We start from the raw sequence: 5,933 nt of genomic DNA on the forward strand, positions 1-5,933 counted from the left end.
GAGGAGGAGGAAATTGCGGAGCTGGAGGAGGAGGAGGAGGAGGTGCCGCAGGTAGCGCACGAGGACGCCGTGAGGGTGAGGGACGTACTGGCCAAGCACTTGAAAAAAGGGCAACCTGGTGCATGTAGCTCCCGCTTGCGCAGGGTCCAGGAGCACTTGATTGAAGGTAAATCAGCACGGCTGTTAATGTGTTTGTTTGCACTCTAGTTTTGTCTCTCTTAATTTCTCCTTTTGCAATTCCCTGCTACTCTATTTGAGATGAACATGCTAATTTCACTTCACCCGCTTGGCTGCAGAGGAGGAAATCCTAGCACTAGTAGCAGCAGCACTAGGAGTTGCATACAGTTCAGGATGTCGAAACAAGGAACAGGGTGAAACTGCATAATAGATAGCTAGCTTTGGAGGTGAGATCAGTTCTGTTCTTAGTCAATTGTTTTGCTATTTCCCTTGGTGATTTGTTAATTTACTTGCTCGGAAAGAGAGTAGTGAGCTGATCGACTGTATACTTATACTAGTATCTCATCCAGTTTAAATGTTGATGTGAGCAGGCGGAAGGGAGACTAGCTAGGTTGTAGATGGATCTTCATCCTGCTGCTCGGCTACATCAAATCAAATCGCCAACTGCGGAAGGGACGCGGCTATCTACACCACTAAACATAAAGTTGCATCGGCGAATTTGTTTCTTTGGTTTTTCTCTTTCTCCAAATGTTTGGTTAAGACAAGTGAGGCGTGTTTTCAGGTGAGAACAGTTAATAGCGTAGCTGCACGGAGACTGCAGAGCACTTGTGTTTTTGTGTTTACATTCTTTGAGTTGGTTTCTGTAACCTGATGACAGAATTGACCATCAGGGTGTAAGCCGAAGAAACTGAAACTGCTGTTTTTTTTTTCTTTTATGCGGGCGGACTGAAACTGTTGCTGTGCCTACTATTGTCATGAAACCTGATTCTGTATATGCTACAACAGGTACTAGCAACTGGCCTGCACAAACGAAACAGGGTTTTGATGTTGTGGTTGCAAAAATACTTATTGATCCACTGTCTGTGGCTGATGTGTTCACCTCGTATGCATGGCGGGGCATTTTTCTTTCCTGGAATGAACAGTTTTTTCAGGTTTGAAGTTTTTGAGTGAGCCATGTCACTTGTGTTTTGAAGTTTTTGACTGATGTGTTCACTTGAAGTTTTTGACTGAGCCATGTCACTTGTAGTACTACGTTGTGTAGTAGCGTATCTGTAACAGTCGAAGGTCAACAGATTTGGCATTCACCTGGAAGGGTTCCGTTTTGTATCTTGCCAACTGCAGAGTGGTTGCAGAGGTGGACAGAGATGACTACTCTCTGTGAGAAGCTGAAACTCTGAAAAGTTTCCAAAGAAATCGACACTATAGAACAGGCCTCCCATCTTATGGCACAGATTGCAACTTGTTGTTGGTTCATGCTATAGTGCTCAACTTATTATCTCTGAATTCTTCTGAACTTTGTTGGAGCCTATTACTGCCATGTTCAGCTACCTAGTGCTAGTGGTCCAATATAAGAAGAGAACCAATGCTTGAGGACAGATCACTTTGGTTTAGTGTTGGCCTCTCTCGCATTGAGCTTTGGTCATTCAGTTATATGTTGTTTACATGCGTTTGGGTCATTAGGCATGATCATTCAAGTTGTAGCGTTACGCGCATCTGTCCCTGCAATGTTGTTGGCTGTCCCTAATCTTCTACTCTTCTTGGAGAAGAAGAGAAGAGAGCAGATCAATTACAAATTTGCACTCACTAGGAAGGACGGAAGGAAGGGAGAAGATAAGACAGCAAATTCAGGCAGATGGTGGGGCGGATGATACAGTTTGAGTATCATGGGCTTTGGCGACGTTGATCCTTCTTCACGTATGCTGGTTGTTGCATATTGAATTCAGGTTAGTTTGCCAACGGAAAGTTTCAGTCATTCTTCCCTGTGAACAAGAGCATGATCGATGCGACTGTGATTCGCAGTTTATTCACAACACTCGTTTTAAAATAGTTTGTGCATCATGCATGCTCTTGTTCACGTGGTTTTCTTGTAATTTTGCTTGCTCCAGATATATATATGTGCATGTTCTCCTAAGCAAAAGAAAACTGAACCTAAGCTTGCCATGCTTTTGGTGTATTCTCTGACGAGAAGTTTCATGGCATATGCCTGTGCATGGATGACATTTGACTATGAATGAAGTTGGGAATCTTGCTTGTTTCCAAGTCTTGCGGTTGTACATGATGTTTTGATCAGATGGATGTGAACTGCATCTATGTCCAGTTTAAGCCCATGTAACTGGATTCAGAACAAGAGAATGCCACATACAGATGGCGTCGAACTTGGCCTCCTCGTCGATCTGACTCTGCATGAAGCAAACTTGCTGGCATCAAGTGTCCCCCTTCCTTCACTGGCAGCCTTCCATCGAATTCAGATCAGAACACTTCATTCATTCATCCAGAAAAAAGAACTGACATTGCCAACATCTTACAAGAAAGAAGAGAGCAGAGTTGAAATTATCTCTTTACTTCGCAAAATCCATCAGGTTTTCAGTTGAGACCAATCTAACGATTTACCCATCTCCTGAAACCACAACTGTGCGGGGTGAGATTAGCAGGTCGATAGCTAAATATGCTCTGCTCCGTAGTCTGCCCAACACTATTATTTTCAGACAAACAAGAAGTCTATGGCAGTAAGATTTGTCTTTGGCAAATACTAGTGTTTTGTATTGTACACTATTGGCAGTTTGGGAGAACAATTAATGATGTGGTTGCATGGAGAGTAAAGACCATTAGTGATTTCTATGTGCTTTGGGCTTGGTTCATTCATGGTGATTAATGTGTTGGCTGTCCCGGCCCAAGTAAAGCAGAAAAGGAGTACTCTACTTACAGAAGAGAAGAGCAAATCAGAGCCCATAAGAGTGCAGAAGCTTTGTCAGTCTGCAATTTGTATATCAGTCTCCAGTTTTCATGATTCTCAAGTAATGTCGGTAATTTCTCCAGGGCGAAGAGTTGATTCCCACATATTAAAGTTCATTCTTGAAAAAAAATGGAAGAGTTTGTTCTTTAGGAATGACTAGTGCTTATTTGCAGCTAGTTCTTCCTTCTACTAGCATCCATGCATGCATCCCTCCCTTCTTCATTTGGAACACAGCACATCTTAAAAGAATAGCAGTTGAGCTCTTGCACTAAAATTTGTACCTTGGCAACTGCATAGAGATTGTACGGATTACTACAGTACCTTTCAGGAGCTGAAACTCTATAAGACTCTGAAACTTTTACAAGCGTTTATAAAAATGAAACACGGCCATGATCGACGCCCTCTCGTGGGTTGAGCTCCCTCTCTCTGACCGCTTGCTCACTTGGACAAATCGTCGCACTCCGCGCACCCTGGCGCGCCTCGACCGTGCATTTTTTAACGCTGATTGGGACGTGGCTCTCCCCAACTCCACCCTTGCCTCCCGCCCCCGTGTCACCTCTGATCACGTCCCGCTTCTGGTCACTGCCTCTACCCACATCCCCGCCTCCCGTCAGTTCCGTTTCGAGAATAAATGGCTCCTAGACTCCTTGTTCCTTCCTTCCACTTCCCCATCCTGGGCTCTCCCACGCAGGACCGTGGACGGTGCTAAAGACATTGCTGCTAAGGTCAAATCCTTCCGTCGTGCTGCAAAGGTTTGGAAGGCAAATCACCGGTTTGTCCCTCGCCATGATAATAACTGCAGATTTCTTATTGATCTGTTTGACTTTTTTTGAGGAATACCGTGTGCTTTCAGTGGAGGAAGCTACCTTGCGGCTTGACGCCCGCGCCGCTTTGGCCTTCTCGGTTCGTCAGCAAGCTGCGTTCTGGCGGCAGCGAGGGAAGTTTCGCCGGGTGGGTGAGGGTGACGAGAACACCCGCTTCTTCCATGCCCAGGCACCGCAGGGCTTCCGGTCAAACCGGATCAAAGCTCTGGATGTCGGTGGCACGATCATCGTCGGTCATGCGGCCAAGGCGGAGGCCCTCCATGCCTTCTACTCCGCCCTCCTCGGCCGGGCGGGGGTCCCCGTCTGGCACTTCGGCCTACAGGCGCTATACGAGGGGGAGGGGGCACTGTTGACGGCGCCAAACTAGTCGCCCCCTTCGAGATGGCCGAGATCAAGGCGGCTGTCGCCAGCCTCGACAGAACCAGCGCCTCGGGCCTTGATGGCCTTGGTCCGGGCTTCTACCATGCCGCTTGGGAGCTGGTCTCCGGCGATGTGATGCGGTTGATGGAGGGGTTCTACGACAACTCTGTGAACCTCTCGTGTATCAACCGCGCGCATGTTGTGCTGCTTCCCAAGGCCGAGGGGGTGCTTGTGCCCGGTGGTTTCCGACCCATCTCGCTCCAGAATTGTGATATCAAGATCCCGTGCAAGGTTCTGACCATGCACCTTCAACAACAAATCTCGGATGTGGTGGATGTGGACCAGTCCGGGTTCATTAAGGGGCGGAGCATCTCCGAGAACTTTGTGTACGCAACGGAAATTGTCCAATGCTGCGAGACCCGCCGGGCTCCCTCGTTGGTCTTGAAGCTGGACTTTGCCAAAGCCTTCGACTCCATCGACTGACGAAGCCTTCGTCGGATTATGGAGGTGCATGGCTTCCCGTCTCTCTAGTGTGACTAGATGGACTCAATCTTCCAGTTGTCCATGTCCGCGGTGGTCCTCAATGGCGTGCCCGGGCGATGGATCAAATGCAAGAAGGGATTGCGGCGGGGGGACCCCCCTCTCCCCCTACATGTTCCTTCTCGTTGTGGATGTGCTCCAACAGATGATCAAGAGGGATGATGGGATGCGTCACCCTCTGTTTGATGATGCGCCCCCGCTTGTCCTCCAGTACGCTGATGACACCATCATCATCATGCATGCGGAGCTGGGCGCGGTTCGGCGCCTCAAGGGCATCCTGGATGACTTCGCGGCAGCGACGGGGCTCGTCATCAACTTCCACAAAAGCACTGTCGCGCCCGTTCATGTCCCCGAGGATGATCTTCGCGACATGATCCATGTGTTGGGCTGCTGCGTTGGGAGCTTCCCTCAAATCTACCTGGGCCTTCCGCTCTCCAACCGCAAGTTCTCCATGGACAACTTCCTCCTGCTCATTGCCAAAGCTGAGCGCTACCTCTCCGGCTGGCGCGCTCAGCTTCTGTCCTTCGGGGGACGCCTGGTGCTGCTCAACGCCGTGTTGGACGCTCTCCCCACGTATGCCATGTCTGCGATGGAGGTCCCGCCCTCTGTCCTTTGGGCGATCGACGCCCTGCGCCGCTCCTTCCTCTGGACCGCGACGGACAAAGCTTCGGGGGCCCAGTGTCTCGTGGCCTGGGATCGCATCGTCCGTCCCAAGGGGGAGGGAGGGTTGGGGGTTCGCGCCCTCTCGGTCCAGAACTGGTGCCTCCTGCTGAAGCTCCTTCACCGTCTACACTCGCGCCAGGATGCGCTGTGGGCTCGCTGGGTTTGGGGTGAGCTGGGACGCTCGCTGCTGACATCGGCAACGGCGGTGTCGCTCCCGGACCGCACTGGGCTTCCCTCGCCAAGCTTATGCCTGTGTATAGGGCGGTCACCAGTGTCTCCGTCGGCGGCGGCCGCACTACGGCGTTCTGGCTGGATTCTCGGTTGCCCGGTGGTGCCCTCTTCGTCCAGATGAGCTCCCTCTTCTCCCACACCACCATGCCGGTGGTCTCGGTTGCTCACGTCTTTCAGCACGGGCTAGCTGGGGTCCTCGTCCCCCGTCTGAACCATGCGGGCGCCATGGAGTGCGAGATGCTCCTCCCAATCATCCGGGCGTTGGCCCTCACTACGGAGCTGGATGTTCGGACCCTTCGCCCAGGCTGTGACAAGGGTGCCGGGCTCTCCTCTGCTGGCCTCTACCAACTTTGCTACTTTGGTGGGGTGCTTGCAGTGGCGGAGCCAGGATTGGAGTATAGGGG

Source organism: Triticum aestivum, chromosome 7B (genome assembly GCF_018294505.1).
Source record: "Triticum aestivum cultivar Chinese Spring chromosome 7B, IWGSC CS RefSeq v2.1, whole genome shotgun sequence".
NCBI lineage: Eukaryota > Viridiplantae > Streptophyta > Magnoliopsida > Poales > Poaceae > Triticum > Triticum aestivum.